At 37.5% G+C, this 20719-nt stretch overlaps 2 protein-coding genes across 5 annotated transcripts in view; one reads left to right on the top strand and one right to left on the bottom strand.

The window, feature by feature from the left end:
- CMSS1 (cms1 ribosomal small subunit homolog) overlaps nt 1–20719 on the top strand; it is a 1475838-nt gene that overhangs the window by 220914 nt on the left and 1234205 nt on the right. The gene's annotated exons all lie outside the window — the stretch shown is intronic.
- The window catches only part of FILIP1L (filamin A interacting protein 1 like), a 795845-nt gene that overhangs the window by 160717 nt on the left and 614409 nt on the right, over nt 1–20719 (bottom strand). Inside the window, exon 1 of one of the 3 annotated variants that reach the window (XM_078657735.1) lies at nt 6815–6884. The exons of the other annotated variants lie outside the window; for them this stretch is intronic. The gene's annotated coding sequence lies outside the window, so the exon portion shown is untranslated. Of the gene's footprint in view, nt 1–6814; nt 6885–20719 lie in introns of those variants that run through there. 3 annotated transcript variants of the gene reach the window in all.

Below are 20719 nucleotides of genomic sequence, written 5' to 3'. Positions count from 1 at the left end.
CTCGTTAGTCCTGATGTACTGCTTTACTTGCCAACTACAGTATATGAAAGGGAAGGGATACCATGTGATCAGCTGTAACCTTTATTACTTCGTCTTCGTGGGCCAACTTTTAATTTCAGTTGCTCCACCGTAATAATTATTTTTGTTTATACCTGACTTGTTGATATATGCTTCTGTTAAAAGATGTTGAAACCTACTGGTTTACTTGTTATCCTTGGGGGGGGAAAAAAAAGAGAGAGAGAATAAAAAAAAATAAAAAAAAATATATATATATATATATATATATATATATATATATATATATATATATATATATATAGATATGGATATATATATATATATAGATATGGATATATATATATATATATAGATATGGATATATATATATATATATATATGGATGGGTCTGGAAGCAGGCTGAGAAGCTGACCTCTGCAGATAGCATATAGTTTTGTTTTGTCTCTATGGTGTGAAGCACCTTAAAGGATGAGAAATGTAGGTTAATAGTTTCAACACTAGATAACTTTTGAGTGCTTGGTTAGACTTCTTAAGTGAGAGTACACAAAATAAAAAATTACCTCTGTCGCCCCTTGCTTTAGTACTTCACCCTTTGTTTTTGATCCCTGTGTTTATTCGACCCCCCTTCCTCCCCCTGCCCCCATTTGCGTTATCATCTCTGCTGTTACTTTAAGATGACTTTGCATTTTGCGTTCCTTTAATCACGATGTGGACATGACTTAAAGCACACACATTCGTGATAATTCTTCAGCAGTGAGGCCTTTCCCATGACTAGTTTTAGTGTAGTTCAACGACTTCCCAACCTCTGTGGCCCTGGGAACTGCTGGGGAAGCCGCTTTGCTTCAAAGAGTTGGGTTTGGGTGACAGCTGTATATAAATATAGCTGGTATGCAATTAAGCAACCATTGAAGATTTGTTGTACACACGTTATGTTTTGGAACCACATAGGCAATAGAGGAAAGTTGTACTATATGAGATGCATCACAATGCAGGGATCTTTGATACCCAAAAAGTGATATATTTTATCTGGTACCCTAAAATTCACATATTTGTCACCTATGACACCTGTGTAGCTGTAGCATAATCACCAAGAACAATTTGTACTTGTTTTAATAGCTCTCTCTACTTGTTGGCGTACAGAGCTTATTTTTACGTTTGTTCTACGTTCTATTGCACTGTGGCCCATGTTCACTCTAAACAGATACGTAGATTCCTCAGCGTCACGACAAAACTTTCTCTCTCTTCCGTGAACACGGAGTGAACATGGGCCACAGTGCAATACACTGTACCCTATGAATCATTGGAAATTGTTTAGGATACATTGTGGACATAGAAGCGCTATAAATTATATTTGCCCGTTGACTCTTCTCATTCAGGCTTTTCAATTGGGTCATACGGATTCGCCTACCAGAATTTCATTGGAGTTTTTTTTTGGGCTGTCACAACAGATTACACCTGCCCATCGACCACTCCCCTGGGGCTTTTTATCATATTCAGATCCGTTTTCCTGGAAATCGTTGGAATTTTCATGAACAGTTACTAACAGGCCTACGTAGGAATACACTGTCTTTTGTGAGAAGCCAACTGTTCTGAAGCAAATTCTATTACTAAAAGTTGTTGTTACTTTGGCAATTTGTACTTCACAAATGATATATTTTTCTGCCCTTATGAAGTTCCCTATATGGGAATGAAACGCGTTGGCTGAATTTTCTATATCGATGATCTTTAAAAGAAATTGGAATAAAGAAGTTACTTTTCTATAAATCTGTGCTTATAGGACTTCTTGAGCTGGGCACCCCATTTGTCAAAGTAGTTTCTGATCTGGAGCACAGTGACGTCATATGACGGTTGGCGCAGGGGTGGTTTGCACAGCAAACTTACTTATTGGAACTGGCATGAGGTGGGGCGTAGGAGGTCCACTATTGTTTCATTTGGATAGTTATTTTTGCATTGCCTAGTAGCAAAATAATCTTTAGAGCATGGTTGGAAACTCTTCATCTTGTTATCGGATTCAATCGTGTCACATACCAAAGTGCCTTTCCGGGCTCTGAAGCACCGATCAATGAAAATGAATGCTCGCAGGCAGACAAGTTGCTTCTGTGAGATTATGAGCTGAGCTCACTCCCCTTGCTTCAATGAAAATGGCCCATGAAGCTGGCTCATCATGGCCTTCTGTGCTGCCTCTCTAAACCATCGCAAACATGCATAGCTTTCACAGTGCATATACGCTGTTGCCTTTTCAAGATATAGAAATAATTCAAGATGCACTGCATGAAAACTGGATATGCCTTTGTCTGTTAGACAGTTTCCCCTGTTTTCTGAGATTGCCTGACAAATGTTCCGAGCGAAAAACTGGTTAATAATGCAAATACAGCATCATACATCTTTCTTATGCATTCACGGACGATGGAAAGCAAAGATTCCTACTTACTGTGGTGTGACCAGTGAATCATAGCTATTTTTGAGTTCTTTTTCCCAGATCGAAGTGATCCAGTCATGAGGCTGCCAATTTCGGTCTTTCAAAAAAGTTTGCAGTGCTTAATAAAATGATGAAGAACTACTCTTTGTGATCCCAAATAACCAAATCAACCTCAGGGCACTGTAACTCGAATTCTGCCAGTCATACAGCGATGTTGTGCTTTTTGTTGGGGGGGGGGGGGGTTGGGGGGAGTTGGACGTCCAATATTTCCAACAGTATTCAGGGCAGGAATATGTGTCATAGTTAGAGGTGCTCATTGAGAACAATAACTGAAGCTAATTTGTGTTGAGTTACTGTTGACAGGTGTTTGGAAAGTAAAAGAAGCACGCGCACGTTTCAAATATGGGCTTTTTGTGAATACTCTTCTAAGGATGCGACTTGCAACCAGGAGATAGTTTCTCGTCCAGAGCAGACGGTGCATGCAGAAACATTGCAATTGCAACTTCGGCCATTGCTGAAACGGGTTTCTCATAATAGTGAACACGGTTAGAGAGGATTACGTTTTTTATCCAAATCCGAAACCACCTCATTATATAAAGCCTTAGAAGAAAAGCATATTCTGTACTTTTTAAATTTATTTTGAACATTTGTTTTTATGTTTATTCACGATGTTCATAAAATGTACTCCTAGCATTGTGTTGGTGTGGTAACCAAGAAGACGTGCAGTTTCCACCACTAAAAAGCTATGGCAGATTTATTTGCGTACTGCACAGTAAATCTGCCTTTTTTTCTCCTGCCCACTCTTTACTACATTGGTGCGTGTCTGCCTTCTGCAGTCCACAGCCAGACATCATGAAGCAAGACCTCTGACCGAGGTGGGAAGTTGCGTCATTCATTGTAAAAGGATGTTATTTTTAGCACTTGACTGTGACCACATGAATACCAGCTTGCTAGCTCAAACATACACATGGAGGGCTGGATTCGCTGATCTTTTCCTTAAAGGTATTCTTGTCTGGCTTTTATTGAACTGGTAGATGCTAACCATACACAAACATGATATTACTTGTACATGCACTAAATGAATGTCTGGGTCAGGAAACAGAAGTGTATGCAGAATTACTGAATATATACTGATGTGCACATTTTTAATGCATCTATACCTTCATATATACGGGTGTGTGTCTACACACATCAATGTGTGTGCAGATGTGAATAGTGTAATATGACATTTATTCCGATTGTTAACTTTATGAAGAAGGGCCTTGGCTCATAAGAGATATCCCTTCCCCTCCCTCGACAATTATAATGCATAGCAAATTACACTCTGCACCCCTGAGTATAGTTTATCCCATGCGTTCTTTTCATGTGCAGTAAATATAAACAAAATGTTTAACTCTAACCAGATCATAATGGGTTAAATGCTTGCAGTGAGACAGAATCACAGTAATTAGGGCCTGCAAGTATGACCCAGTGATTTTCCTTAGTAAAGTTGTTCTAGATCAGAATGTTTGAGCAAATAATCTTTGTTTTCGCAAGTCCTCTGGCAATACCAAGGAATTTGATCTTTGCACCGTTGCAACTGTTTTTTGAATCTGTGTTTATTAGTACACTTGGTCTAAACAATGTATTATTGGAGCACATTTATTTTCACTGACATGGCATAAACGAATATCTGAGTAATAAAAGCTGGTAGGGTGACGGATTTAGTAAAACATCCAGTCATGATTAGTTTTATAGAAAAGTGTGTTTTATCTTTTTTATTCTTATGTACAAATGATATGTTTTTATTGCAGATTAAATTGTTATTCATGTAATATTTTTTTCTTTTGTGTAACTAGGATAGTCTTATATGAAATGTATTGTATCTTTTTTTCTGCTTTGTATGGCTTTTGAGTAAGCCGAATAAAGTTATTCTGACTGACTGGTAAAACATCCACTGTTGCAGTTCAAATCCCGTTGAGGCCGATTCAGCCTTTTATCATTCAGACGTCTGCTTATTTGGCACCATTAAAATGGGTGATAGTAACACCTTTTATTAACAGTGCTTGAAAATGACAGAAGTGCTATATGGAGCACTATGGGAATATACGTTATTATAACTATTACATGGAAGTATGTAATTATTGCATTGCTCCGAGAACCAATGCTCTTATCGGAGTCTAATTAATATATCCCAACTCATCTGTGATAAGAAAATGGCATAGCTACTTTACTGTAATAATCTATTACACTGGTGATGCCGCATTGCCAGCGGGCATTGTGAAAGGCAAGGTTACCAAGCCAGGCCGTTGTTTAAATAATGAAAAGTGTAACTAGCATTCCTGCTTTGTTCTGGTCTCTTTTTAAAAAAAATAGATATTGGTTCACAAGGTGACTTTTATGGCACTCTATTGCACTGCTGAAGTCATTACAAGAACTAAGAATTTTGTAGTTTACCACACGTGGACTTGCACCTACTTTTCAAAGTGACTTACATTAAATTGTTTAAAGTATAGTTTCCAACCATTTATAATGTGCATATTGGCATCCGCTTTATTTTCACAGCACACGTTATACTTCTTGATATGCCGCTGTGCTGTCTCTTTATAAAGAGGAGCAAGGCAATGAGGATTTAAAATAGGGTTTAGGTTGTTACTTTTCAGAAAGAGCACTGCTTTAGCCCAAGGTCCACTTTGTAATGAGGGAATTCCTTGGTGATTTGCAATATCCTTGTACCATAGTCCATACTTCAGCCCATATTTATTTTACATGTCTTACTAATAATATATAAAGGCAGGGTTATTGTCCATGAATGCCATCTTAGGCCTCTAGTGACATTTACATACCACTTTCGTTGGCCTCATTGATTACCTCGTCAAATTGTTTCTTATGTCATATCAATATCTTAATGGCATTAACAGACTGCAGTGCACAGTTAGCCAGTATAAACCCTCTATGTATATATCCATTACAGGTAATCAGAACAAAAAGACAACCAAGGTGCTAGAGAATATAGTATTTAAGTTAAAGCAGTAGTTAGGACATGGACAGGCTAGAATTCACTTGTCGTCACTGTAGCGCCTCTCTATTGATCTTTGCAAACCAGGAGTTTCCTCCAGGTAGCATAGATTGCATACACTAAATAAGCCAGTTTACAGGACCAAGGGACATAATTTACTCTTGCATTTCTGCTTCTGTTGTCTGTGTTTTTGTATGTCTCTGGTTGCTTAACATTCTTACAAGTGGCAGTAAGTCGGCAAATAGCTGTAAAAAACTAATTTGTAAGAACAATGCAACTCCGGAATTTCGGTCGTTATGAATGGCCATGCATTATCATGCATGCATATAAAACACTTCTAGTCTCAACAACGGTGCCTACAGAAACAGCATCGAAAGCAGAGCACAGCTACCCCTTCCCTACAGATGAAAAAAATATGCATATTAAGACAAGCATTACTACCTTCTTGAAATAGCCTCACTCATCATAATGAAGGAAGAAGCGAAAAGCACATTTTGGGCACATGGAATGCAGCTTTAGTTTTCTGTAAGTGACTGCAAACAAAGGGTGAAAAAAAAGCAGGCGTTGTTTGCTCTGACCTCATGGGTAATGTGTACAGTGTGCATGTCATGTTTCCCGAGCTGGGAATGTTACAACATTTCACGAGTACAGCAAGTCTCAGGATGCCTGCCGCTTGTGCAATGTGGCTGAATTTAAGGATACATTAGCTTAATACACCGGCTCGCTTGACCCGAATGATGGCTTATCAGAATTCCACCTCGGCTTACTGCTGTTGCTAAACTTTCCCGACATAAACACGAAATAGATTGCAAATTCAGAGAATTACCATTTGGTGACAGGGGAGTGAACTTTTCATTTTAAACTTCTGATGAGACTTCGTTTTTAAAATAATAATACTTTTCAGTACTCTTAAACCAAAGTCAATATACGCTGTGCCCAACAAATGGGGCGAGAGTTTTTTGATGACTTAAAAAGAAGGCGTTATCAGCGTTCTGAAACACAGCACGCATAGTCTCGGAACTTGCCAATATTAAGGCACATGAGGTCTGCACTCACGACTCTCTAAGGATTAGATGGAAAGTCCATTGGCAAAGTACCCTTCATGAAAACATGTGGACTGAGCAACGCCAACGAGATCAAAGATATGGAATGAAAAAAGTGAATTACGTTTTAGAAAGTTAGTTCAAGTTTTGCTTTATATAAGATACATTGCAGATAATACCATTTGAAAAAAAAAAAATTTAAATGGTATTTTGTAGTGTTTATCTTAAGAATCTATTAGCTTTAAACTTTATTTTCAAGCATTCTACAAAACCCACACTTGTTAAAAAGACAACTAAGGGGACATCGCGCGCATGGCCCCATCCGCGCGCGCTTACCTTGGGCATTCCGTCACTCCGCCCGGTCGGCTGCAGCTGCTCCTCCGAGGGCTCCGGCGGCGGCCAGGGCTGTGCGCATTCCAGCGGAGCGGCAAACAATGAGATGGGCTCCGTGCGTGCCTCGAGCCTAGGGCGCATTACGTCATGGCGCTGCCTTATAAGGCGCGCGCGGCTTTGCAGACTCTGACTAGCTCGTGCGCTGGCCGCAGCCAGAAGTCGGAGACCTTGCTTGCTAATACGTCCGGGCTCCAGCTGACGCACACCCCTGTGTGAATTATTGCGTTTGTACCGCCGACAAGAATGCACGGAAGGCTTGGGTTACAAGCAGTTCCGTCGTGTTACTGATAGCGAATGCATTGAGTTAATAACTGACTACTTTGACGCTTTGTTTACTTTTAACTTCCGAATGTAAAATTTAAAGGTGGGAGGGTTTTTCCTTCAGTAAGTAATTGTGGAATCGGACGTGATTTGGATAACGTTATAGAAAAACGCTGCCTTGAAGAGCGCCAAGTGGCTCGTGAACTTAAGAACGCTCTTTTTCTGTACATGGAGAGAGCAGCGCGAAGGTCCTGGGAGGATGGCGTTGATTTCCTGATGATGTAACTAGAAAACAATTCTACCAGTGATGATGGGAACGCCAGATGAAATCTGGCGGACTTTATCCCGAACAGAGCACTTTTCTTCTATTTTGCTCTGGACGGAAAAACGTACTGCGTTTTTAACACAATAGTTTTGAATATTAATTTCAGTTAACATAACAGGAAATCATGTAAATGTTTGTAAAGCTTTATCTGTCTAAAGAAACAGGAACTCCCGGAGCTCATGTGTTATTCATATGGAAAAAAACAGGGCTAATCTTTTCTACAAGTCAAGTTGTAGCTGCCCAGTTGGTCATATATGCACTGATATTTGTAAAGCGTAAACCTAGATATAGAGCAACGCAGTGCCGTTTTAACGCCTGGCAGGGCCGGTTCTAGGATTTGCTGGGCCCTGGGCCAAAGAGGAATGTGGGAGGCCCCTCTAATTTACACAAGTGACTCCTTGCTAGGAGACCATTCAGAGGCACTGCGGGAGGCCCATTGTCCAGCATTTTAGCGCCCCCACAGTTTTAACTTTCAGCCTGCAAGCAATTCTCACACCTTCAGCAGGATAGGTGTGAGAATTGCTTGTAGGCTAAAACTAAAAAATTCTGGACCGTGGGCATCCCGCAGTGTCTCTGAATGGTCTCCTTGAACTCGGGACAAGAGGAAACATTGATGGAGCGAGATAGAAAACAAAATTTTGTTTAAACTCGCAAAGTCACATTTCCATAACATGAATAAAATTATTAATGATTTGTGATATGTTGTGCTAATACAACCTAGATTAAACTTTACACGTGGGGGGACTAACATGTGTGCTCATAAACGTGCATAAATGTTGCATCTTTTTGTTCGTGCAAAATAATAAAATAATTTATTGTTTTCGTTTTTGTCATTACTAACTGCTGCATATTTAAAATAAGCATGTGCTTGTTTTGCTTTTCTTTGTCTGTGTGATGTCATTTCTACTATTCTAGGTGCATATGGGTCTCATTGAAAAACGGAGACTGGTAAATATAAACGCTGCTTTATTTGTTTGCAATGGCTAGGTAACATTTTGATTAATCGGGTGGGTTAATTATTTAGTAAACCATGGGGTGGATACAGAATATACTTTATTTCTTACATTAATACTTTTCTTGTGTTTGTTTTATACTAGAAATCATAAGTTGCCTGCTTTTGAGGCCTAGCTATTTGAGCCGCAAAATAAAAGCTGATCTGAATTTCTGCAGAAAGTCACGAGACGCCCATTCTGAATTAAAACGTTTATTGAAGCTGCATTCACAAAGCAAAAACTGATGAGCTGACATCATTCTGTCGGACATGGCCAAGGTCGAAAGTGAACTTTTTGTCAGTCCTTAACTTGGCATCCGCGGAAGTTGCACTGAAAGACTATGGAAGCTGCGAGGATGACTTAAAACAAAGTTGCAATCGCAGGAAGCCTCTGGCTTCACGTGGAAGAGACAATGGTCTTTGTAAGACATGATTTTGTGGAACTTTTTAAGAATCGGGTGACATGTCACTTGTCACTCTCAGCCAATGGGACGTCGAGTATTTCTGAAAATTTTCCTTCGCTAGTTTAGTTAGCGTAGAAAGGTATAAAAAGTCATGCCCTTAGGGTTGGGCTGGCTGCTGCTTTCTGACTTTCCGATGAGGGTGATGTGCTGCTGGACTTTGCGTGGAGCACGTAAGAATCCTCAAAGAACTTTACTTTAATTTCTGTCTATTTAGCTCAGTTAGGGAAATAGGTTTTAGAAATGCTAAACTTTATATAATTTCTTTAAACTGATTCAATTGCTTAAACTGTATTTTTCTTAATTCTTACTATCATGCTTGCTTTATTGCTAATAAATTTCATTTATAAAACTTACAACTTATATACCATAATTTAGAAAATAAAATCTTACTTTTGACAAACAAGCTGGTCTTGGTTATTTAGAAGTATAGGTTACCATTAGCTAGATCACGTCGCCTATAGTGGTCATTTAAATGATTGGGTTTTATTCTAATGACTATATTCTTTCTGCAAATGTATAAAATGTTTATAGTTTGTAAATAATGTGTATATAGATTTATTTGACCACCTGATTCAGTAGGCCCAAAAATATATCAGGTTCATAAATGGGTCCATGTATAGTTTAGAATTTTGTTTATAGGTTATGAAATTGGGTAGCGTAGTTTATGATATATTTTCTATAGCCCGCTGGATCAATTATCTGGTAGCAGAGGATGGTTGCTAAGCGGTAACCAAGGTAACATGTTGGTTGCTAAGGATTGCGTCATGGTATGCAAATAGGATTAATGTTTTAACACTCGTTAAGTTCGTTTTTCGTGCCTATCTGTAAGCTATACCGGTATAGATTGTGTGGCGAGAAATTAGTCACGCAAGCCATCTGTTCGTTTGTAGTGATATCGCCGAGTATCACAAGAGGTATCGCCGTGTACCATAGTGTTGTCGCCGAGCAGCACAGTTTTAGGGCTAGGTCTGATTCTTGTATAGTGAGGATTTTCTAAGAAATCAAAGCAGCATGAGAATAGGGACAAAGCGCCTTCCATAAAACTCACTGTGATGAGAGTATTAGTTATATCCGAGCTTGAATGAAGGGTAAAATTTAACGTCGGTGCATGATTATCTATAAACAGGTTAGAGTCCTGTACGGGTACATGTTTCATATCTATAAACAGGTGAGAGCCCTGTACGGATAACGTCGTTATTTTGCTAACGGTGCATGATTTCTATAAACAGGTGAGAGTCCTGTACGGATTTCGTGTGTGTTTGAATTTAGGGAATTTTCCGTGTAAAAGTGCGAGTTTGAATTGTATTTTATGTTCAAGTGGAACTCTTAGAACTTTCACTTCGCGGTGGGTTCAGAGCAAAGCGAGTTCATAATTATACGTGTTAGAAGGGTGGGGTAAGGTTACTCTACTGACAATTGAATATTATCCTTAGTGTGAATAGCGCCGTCTATTCCGAAGTGTGGATACTTGAATGTATGTAAACTATCCTAATTAGTGAAACGAACAGATGTTGTCTTTATAAGTCATTGTTAAGAATTAATTTACACTGAAAAGTGTTCTTAAAATGGCGCTGTGAAAAGATTTTGTGAAGGAGGGGTAAGCGCCAGGAGAGAGAAACGAGAAACCGCAGCTGCTGTGTACGTCACAGAGCCGCGCTGGGATTGGGTGACTTACGTCACAAGCTGTATTCTGATTGGCTCCTGAGTCTCTGACGGCCTGTGAGCTGATTGGTCCTTAGGAAAATCTCCAAATTTATTGGTCGAGCTGAAAAGTGACGCAGCTCAACTGCCATTGGCTTGTTAGTGTGTTTCGCGCACGGATTGGTTGTTTTGCGGAACATCCCGGAAATATTTTACGAACGATTTTGTGAATTAAATTTTACTTTTGAAAATGAGTTATCATTTTAAACATGTTGAGAAAAAGACAACATTATTTCAGAAATTTAAGAATTTATTTTCACCTGACAAGAAAATCGAAACGCGAGGTGGTAAACTACTTCATAAGTATAAAACACCTGCAGCGTACATGGAAGGTGAATATGGATATCATACTGTCTTATGGTTCGACAGTTGGAAACGTTATACTAAAAACGATGGTGTTTTGGCTTGGCCTGATGATGGTTCATTTAATGTAAGAGTTTTAAGAAACTTACGAGAGAAAATGAATGCTCTTGTTCCAAAACCGAGACCAACTCAATTTGAAGCTTTAGTTGAGTGGGAAGATGAGATGTATCAGTTACAAAGAGAAGCTAGTGGAATTAAAAGACCTTCTAAAAATCCATCATGGAAAAGAGAAACTCATGAAGATAGATTACGAATGTGGAGACAGGGAAACATGAGTGAAGGATTGTATTTAATTCATGAAATGGTAATGGGTTCTCCTACAGGAAAATCTATGGAAAGTGAATCTGAGGATGCAATTATGGAAGAAATATATACAACTGCTAAAAATAAACAGCCTAATCAGTCTTTGAGACCTCCTAGATCATGGTCTACTCCGGTGGTTTCTACTGAAACTTCACCGAGTGCACCTCCAATTAGTGAAGCTCCTAAACTTTATCCAAATAATTGTGAAATCACTGAAACTCCTAGAAGACCAGAATTTGAGAATGCTCGAAATGAGGGTAGACATTTTTCAATGACTCCAAGAGCAAGGGAACCTCCAAAAGATTATACAAGAGAGACAAGAAATGTTGATGAGGATGATTATAATGAATACTTAAGGTCTAAAGAAGAATTAATTAAAAGAATGACAAAAGGCATGGAAGCTGTCACAGTTCCAGTAACAATAGGTCCTGTTCAGCCTGTATTTGATCAAAGAAATACAAACAAAACTGGATTAACTATTCCTTTAAATACAGAAATTCAAAAGCCTGCTGAAAAATCTTATTCAGAATTGACAGAATTAAACACTTCTAGATCGAGAATGCCTGATTTAACCTTTAATGAGGATTTATCTCCAAAAACACCAATGGGTGCTATGTCAGATGTAGGAAGTCCTGAAGTCAGGGTAACTACACCAAAGCTTGATGTGGCCAAATTAAAAGCAAATATTGAAGAATTAATAATTGGAACAATTGGCCCAGATAGTTTAAATTACTATCGGGATGATGAACTATTATTCATTTGCAAAAGTATTCAATGGAAAACGAAAAATAAATATGATCAATTAGAGGATCTAGCTGCAGAACTTGAAATCGATGTGAGTAAACAAAAGAATTTTGCAAAACATTACAGATTAGATTTCTCAGAAAGCGACATTGAGAGTTTGAACTCAATGGGAAGAATAGTTCACATTAAAGATTTAATTGTCTATATCAAAAAGCTAGGAGAACTGAACAAATGGAGAGTGAAATGGACTAAAAGGAAGGAAGATGAAAGATTAGAAAGAATGTCAAAACAATTTCCAATGAGAGAAGTTGCAGGTGGAGGATATGTTCATGTCCCATGGTCGAGACAGGACATTCTGTTATTCACAAATGACTTTCCTAAATTAAGAGAGAAACCTGTTGAGTGGTACAGGCAAGTCGATAGATTTATCAAAGTGTCAAAAGTTCTGTGGATTGATTTGGATGGATTTTTTGACATTGTTGTTCCATCTGATCTTTGGACAGAATGTAAAATATCTATTAGTTGGCCAAAAACAGAACCTGAGCGAATTAAAGAAACAGGTGCCCCAAATCCACTTGTAATGGATTTTTACGAGAAAGTAATTGTTTGGATGAAAAACAAAATTCCACCCAAAGAAGTTGATTGGGTTAAAATAGAAAGAACAGAGCAGGAAACAAAAGAATCAGTTCATTCTTTTTATGAAAGACTACTGTTAATCTTTAAACAATACAGTGGTTATGAAAAATTAGATGAGAAAGACATGAGTCATTTTATCTATAGATTTGTTTATGGACTAAAACCTGAAATTGGAGAAATGATCAGAACTAGTATTGTCGGATGGCAAGCACTATCTATTGATGATATTCTGAGAAAAGCAAAATATTGTAGCGATGAATTAGAAGTAAAACAGAAAAAGCTGAAGGAGAAAGCCATGTGGGCACAGGTAAAAGTGGCTGAGCAACAGATTGCCAGCATGGGAAATAAGAACACTAATTTTGTTCAAACTGGAAATACGAACCAGATACAAGGAAAGTTTAAAGGTAATAATTTCCAAAAGAAATTTAGCCCAAAAATAGAAGAGCTGAAACAAAGATTACCTTGTTTTAATTGTGGCGAAATTGGACATTGGAGGGACGAGTGTCCTCATCCTCCTAGAAACTTAAAGAATCCCTTATTGAATCCACAGATGCAGAATGGTGTTAACGTGCAGCAACAGCTACAGATGCAACAGGGGTTAAATGAATTTAATATTCAGCGACAATTACAACAACAGCAACAACAACAGGTGAATAATCGTCAGGACCAGTTGCCACAACCACCTTTTCCGAATTGTGGGGGAGTTCAAAAATATAATCCAAACGTGGGATTTCAGGGATGTGAACAGGTAATAAAACCACAAAAACAGCAAAAGCAGCAAAGGGTTCAAATGCAAAATGCTTCACAACAATTTTTATTAACAGAAAGCCAAGACAGTGATTCTGATGATTATTGCTGACGGTGCCCGAGAGAGGAGGAAGAGTGTGTTGTTGGAGCCACTCTTGAGGTTGACCAGTCTGGTCCTTATGTAAACGGGAAAGTTAATGATGTAGACATCACTTTTCTAGTGGACACTGGTGCTACCCGTTCTACTGTTAGATCAGTGGAAATTGAAAACCTACCTCTCTCTGGGGATACCATCCAAGTTGTCGGAGTAAGTAATCAGCAAATTAAAACAGATTTAACTGATCCAGTACCAGTTGAAATTGGAAATTACAGAGACAAACACAGATTTGTGGTTTGTAATAGTAGTCCAGTAAATCTATTAGGTAGAGACATCCTATGTAAAATGAATTGCAGAATATATTGTTCTCCTGAAGGAGTTGAATTACAAACAATGGAGGAAGATGGTTTGTACAGAATGACAATGATGATGATGGAAGCAGAAGAAACAAAATTGTTTCCTGCATTTGAAGAAAAAGATTTACCTGAAGAGCTAAAAGAAACAGTGAAATCTGAAATATGGGATTTTACTGGGAATGAGATGGGTCTGATGAAAAACGTAGATCCTGTTAAAATTGCATTGAAGCAGGGAATAGAATTTCCAAACACTCCACAATATAAAATGAAAACAGAGACAATTGAAGGTATTACACCTGTAATTAAAAAATTAATCAAGCAAGGTGTATTGGAAGAAATGAAGAGTAGCTCTTGTAATTCACCAATTATGGGAGTTAAAAAGGCTAATGGAACATTTAGGATCGTACAAGATTTGAGAAAGGTTAATCAAATTGTTATTCCATGTTGTCCTGTGGTTCCAAATCCAGCAGTGATTCTATTTCAGATTCCATATGATGCTGAATGGTACACAGTCATTGACCTTTGCAATGCATTCTTTACTGTTCCTCTACACCCAGATAGTTATGAAATCTTTGCTTTCAGATTCCAAGGTAAGACCCTTGGATGGACAAGAATCCCTCAGGGCTATACAGAAAGTCCTTCAATCTTTAACGAACTGTTAAAAAGATCATTAGAAGATTTAGACTTACCAGGTAGGTCTACGTTGGTGCAGTATATTGATGATTTGTTAATAGCTGCAAAGACAAGAGAAAATTGTGTAACAGACACAATAATTCTGTTAAATCGCCTTGCAGAAGAAGGACATAAAGTGTCCCCAGCAAAATTACAGTTTTGCAAACAAGAAGTGAAATATCTTGGTCACAGGATTGCAAAGGGAAAAAGAAAAGTAACAATAGAGAGAATAAAAATGATTCAAGCAATGTTACCACCAAGAACACAAAGACAGGTCAGAATGTTCCTGGGAATGGTAGGTTACTGTCGACAATGGATAAGTGGATTTTCAGTAATTGCGAAACCACTACAAAGACTGACCAAATCAGATGTAAAAGATCCAATTATTCTCAATGATGTTGAGATGGAATCTTTTGAGAACCTGAAAAAGAGCTTATGCCAAGCTCCTGCTTTGGGTATGCCAAATTATGAGAAAGATTTTGAACTGTATTGCAGTGAGAGAGAAGGATGTGCATTATCTGTGTTAATTCAGAGACATGGGAACCTAAAGAAACCTATTGCATATTTCTCTGCAGTTCTTGATCCAATTGCAAAAGCATTACCAGGTTGTTTAAAAGCAGTTGCAGCTACAAGTATCAGTCTTGAACAAAGTGAAGGAATCATTATGGGATTTCCTGTGAAAGTTTTTGTGCCTCATTCAGTTGAAATATTACTGACAAGAGGTAAGACTCAACATTTAACAAGTAGCAGATTGACAAAGTATGAGAAAATCATACTAGGAGCAGATAATGTTTCGATTTCAAGATGTTTGAATCTGAATCCTTCTACATTACTGCCTGATTCAGAAATCGTTAATGACATTGAGACAGAACATGAATGTTTAGATGTCATGGAATTCTGCACAAAACCAAGAAAAGACATCAAAGACAGACCTTTGCCTGAATCGGATTTTGTCTACTTTGTAGATGGCTCATGCTTAAGATCCGAAGGTGGTGTCTTGAAAGCTTCATACTCAGTTTGTACAGTTGAAAACATTAAAGAAGCATCATGTCTTGAAGGAGTTCGTTCAGCTCAAGTAGCTGAATTGATTGCTTTAATTCGTGCATGTGAAGTATCAAAGGATATAAGAGTTACCATCATTACTGATAGTCAGTATGGGTACGGAGTTGTGCATGATTATGGACAACTCTGGTCACAGAGAGGATACATGACATCAACAGGATCACCAATTAAAAATGCAGTTTTCATTAGAAGATTAATTGAAGCAATACAATTGCCAAAAGAAATTGCCATAGTCAAGTGTGCAGCGCACACTAGAGGAACTGATTATATTTCCAAAGGAAATGCCTTCGCAGATGAAACAGCAAAGTACTGTGCAAGGAAAAATTATTCTTACAATCGGAATAGAAGCACAGAAACTGATTCAAATTCATTAATGCTAACAACTATTGTAGAAACATGGAATGAGATTAGAGATTTACAGAACGAAGCAGATGATGAAGAAAAAGATCAGTGGTTAAGATCAGATTGTAGACAACGTGATGAAGATGGAGTGTGGGTTTACAAAGATGGGAGAGTAGTTTTACCAAATTGCATGATTTCTGACATGGCCAGATTATATCATGGTCCTGCACATTTAGGAAGAGATTCTATGGTCAGACTGTTTAAAGAAACATGGTTCAATACCAAGTTTAGAACCATTGCAGAATCTTTTTGTCAAAGGTGTTTGTCATGCCAACAAATGAATCCAAATAGAAAATCAGTGGTGGGGACAGGAATAATTGGTCGAGAGGGTGGTCCCTTCACCAGGTTACAAATAGATTTCATTGAAATGCCCTTACACAACTGTTTGAAATATGTACTTGTAATTGTATGCTCGTTCTCAAGGTGGGTAGAGGCTTTTCCTACACGACATTGTGATTCAATTACAGTAGCAAAACTAATGCTCAGAGAAATCATCCCAAGGTACGGTTTTCCAGTCACTATTGAGAGTGATGGAGGAAGTCATTTTGATAACAAACTGTTGAAATTAATTTGCGAAGCTATGAGTATTGAGCAGAAAATACACTGTGCATACAGACCAGAGGCATCAGGTGTAGTTGAACAAATAAATGGAACTATCAAAAACAGAATTGGGAAAATGTGTCTAGAGACAGGAGTTAAGTGGACTGATGCTCTTCCACTTGTTTTGATGTCAATAAGAAGTACACCAGATAAAAAGACAGGTTTGAGTCCTCATGAAATTTTGATGGGAAGAGTTATGAGGCAAGCTTTTGTACCTGTAGGTAAACTGTTGAGCATAAATGACAGTGCAATTTTGGATTACTGTAAAAGGTTATCTGATATGGTAACTTCTGTATCTAATCAGGTGGGAACTGAAGCACAATCAAATGACAAAGTTTTGACACATGATCTGAGACCTGGAGACTGGGTCAGAACAAAAGTACATCGGAGGAGGAATTGTCTATCCCCTAGATGGCAGAAACCTAGGCAGGTAATCTTGATCACTACTAATGCTGTAAAGTGCAGAGGATTGAAGCGTTGGATTCATCCAAGTCATACTATTCCAATACCAACTCCTGAGAATTCTGATGTTGAAAGTGATACCACAGATGACTCTGATTCTGAAGCAGAAGACAGAACAGAAGGTGAAGTAATTCCAGATTCTGAAGATCGACAAGAAAGTCGACATCTGGAAACTGTGCCAGTGAATGGAAATCTGACAAGAAAAGACTTAGAAATAATTGAAATAGATTCTGAAGGTGAAGAGAATCTGTTAAAAGGAAAGATAACTGAGGATTCGGTTGTCTATATTGAAGACAAAGAAGCTGAACCAAAAGAAGTTTCAGACCAGGAGAGTATCGAAAGGCAGAGAACAAGCTCTGAAGTAAGGAACAAAAATCCGAAATCTGGGAAGCTAGAGGTAATTGAGGAAGAGGAAGAGAACGAATTACCGAGTACCAGTGATGGAAGACAAAGTGAAGTTCCTGAAGGAGTGAAATTGCCGAATAGAGAAGTTCCTGAGTCAATTGAAATTTCAGACTACGAAACTGAGGAAAGTGACGTGGAAGGTGGAAGTGAAAACAGAAAGAAAAGGACTTGGAAATCTGAATCGAATAATTCTGAACCAAAGAAAAAGTACGTGAGAAAAGCAGACTACTGGCCTGGTGGAAGATTGAGAGTCAGATTGATCAAAAAGCCAATAGAACAAGTTGAAGAAATAAGTAGTCAAAAGAGTCCTGGAAAAGAAGTTGGAGTTGGGAGGAAAATAGAAGTGATATCAAGAAAAGGGAAGAGAATAATTAGACCAAACCAGAAATACAAGTCTCCTGAGTGGACTTACTTAGTAATTCCACCTGTTATTGACATATATGATAGTAGTGAAGAAGAAAACGAAATCCAAGAAATTAGTGACAATGATTGAAGTACAGATTTATTAAATTGGCATAAGGCTGAAGAAATCCTGTTAGTTGACACAAGGTCGAAGAAAAACTGTCTAGTAGAAGAAAAACTTATGTATGACATAAGGTCGAAGAAATCTTGTTTAGGGTTATAAAAAGAAAAATATTTTAAAAGGGGGGTGTATATAAATTTAAAATTTATTTTTATTTTTTATTTTATTTTGAGGCTAAAACTAACCTAAAAATGCCTTACATTAAGGAGAGCACTTCAAAATGCTCTGTTTTTAAAAGATGCTGTAAGATGACTCTGGTGTGTCTGCTCATTTTAGTTCTGCTCTGGTTGGTACTAGCTGTGATTATACCTTTAGAAATGAATAGAGAATTACACAAAGTTAATTTAACAAGCAAAGCTCTGGTTAGCCAAACTAAACATAGTGCATCTGCAAAAGTAATTGATCATCAGCCTAACATTCATCAAGATAAATCAATAGGTGATTTTTCAAGCAATACTTTCACAAAGCTTTTGAGTGAATATGTAAAGGTAATGGATGCAAAGGATTGTTATGTATGCGTTAAGTTGCCCGCTTCTGTTTCTGAGGGAGTAACATATAATATGCTTCCTCTCACTTATGCTGTTACATGTAGTGTATTAACTAGTTTATTTTATCAAACTGGTCGTTTAGAATATTACTATTCAAATTATGATGAGATTTTTGCTAATGTCAAGATTGATAATGCTTTAAATAAGCATAAGAAAGCTAAACAAATGAGAGAATATTTCCTTGTTACTAACGAACTCACTTATGAGTATGCTTACAAGAATAATCTAACATGTAAATTAAGTGCTGAAGGGAAGAAATTTTTGAATATGGTTGAGGAGAGAAGAGCAATTTATAAGAGAAATGAATTAGTCAAGCAGACTAAGTCATCATTCTGGCAAAAAGAGGATGAGAAACTAAATGGCAAAATGCTTGAAAATATTGCAATTCACATAGACAAACCTGTTAGTGGAAAGCTTTGCATTAGAAGAGATAACACACTTTTTGATAATTATTTTGTAGGTGCAAGCAACTGTGAAGATACTTATCAGATTTTGGGAGGTTGGGGATTTAAAGGTGGAAAAGATCCTATCTTTCCTGGAATTTATTTTGTTTGTGGTGACAAAGCCTACTACAACCTTCCAGACCATTGGTATGGAACTTGTTATGTGGGAATTGTTTTTCCTAAAGTGTTTCATGTTGACAGAGATTCAGAAGGATTATTTAAAATCCATAATTATGTAAATAGAGCTAAAAGAGAAACTTTTACTGAAGTTCTGGGAGATATTTTCCAAGCTGTAATACCTTTTGTTGGTATAACCCTAAATGCAGGGAGAATCAGAAAATTGTCCACTATAGTTGATAGATTATCAACTGACACTGCTGATGGGTTTCAATTAGTGAATGTTGAAGTTATTGCAATTAGATCCATGGTAATTCAAGACCGTCTTGCTTTAGACATACTCCTAGCAAAAGAGGGAGGAGTCTGTGGCATTTTACATGTCCAACATTGCTGTACATATATACCGGATGAAAGTAAAAATATTGAAATGTATATTAAGAATATTACACAAATGCATTCTGAAATAATTCCTTTAGAAGAAGAAGATTTTACTGGGAAACTTTCAAATAGGTTTCAAGCAATTAAAAACTGGTTTCATAATATCGGAAGTTCAATTCTTGGCAAGATTCTGGCACCTTTGATTATAATTATATTCATTTTTATTTTGACTAAAGTAGGTTGTCTGTTGCATAAAAGAAAGAAGCATTTAAGAGAAAAGAAGAGAATTTATAAACTCAGAAAAGAAGAGGAAAGGGAGATTGAGTTGCAGGAGTTACATAGAGAGCGTCATGTTAATTGCAAGGATTATGCTGAAACAGACTTTTAGGTTTACTAATACAATGAATTTGAATCGATTTCTTATAAATTAAATTTACCAAAATTTTGAGTGCTGGTGTGGTGATTTGTTAATCACCAGATGAGGGAGTTGATGGAGCGAGATAGAAAACAAAATTTTGTTTAAACTCGCAAAGTCACATTTCCATAACATGAATAAAATTATTAATGATTTGTGATATGTTGTGCTAATACAACCTAGATTAAACTTTACACGTGGGGGGACTAACATGTGTGCTCATAAACGTGCATAAATGTTGCATCTTTTTGTTCGTGCAAAATAATAAAATAATTTATTGTTTTCGTTTTTGTCATTACTAACTGCTGCATATTTAAAATAAGCATGTGCTTGTTTTGCTTTTCTTTGTCTGTGTGATGTCATTTCTACTATTCTAGGTGCATATGGGTCTCATTGAAAAACGGAGACTGGTAAATATAAACGCTGCTTTATTTGTTTGCAATGGCTAGGTAACATTTTGATTAATCGGGTGGGTTAATTATTTAGTAAACCATGGGGTGGATACAGAATATACTTTATTTCTTACATTAATACTTTTCTTGTGTTTGTTTTATACTAGAAATCATAAGTTGCCTGCTTTTGAGGCCTAGCTATTTGAGCCGCAAAATAAAAGCTGATCTGAATTTCTGCAGAAAGTCACGAGACGCCCATTCTGAATTAAAACGTTTATTGAAGCTGCATTCACAAAGCAAAAACTGATGAGCTGACATCATTCTGTCGGACATGGCCAAGGTCGAAAGTGAACTTTTTGTCAGTCCTTAACTTGGCATCCGCGGAAGTTGCACTGAAAGACTATGGAAGCTGCGAGGATGACTTAAAACAAAGTTGCAATC

This window comes from Lissotriton helveticus, chromosome 8, assembly GCF_964261635.1.
Source record: "Lissotriton helveticus chromosome 8, aLisHel1.1, whole genome shotgun sequence".
In the NCBI taxonomy this organism is placed as follows: Eukaryota; Metazoa; Chordata; class Amphibia; order Caudata; family Salamandridae; genus Lissotriton; species Lissotriton helveticus.
This window is presented reverse-complemented; position numbering and strand designations above follow the sequence as displayed.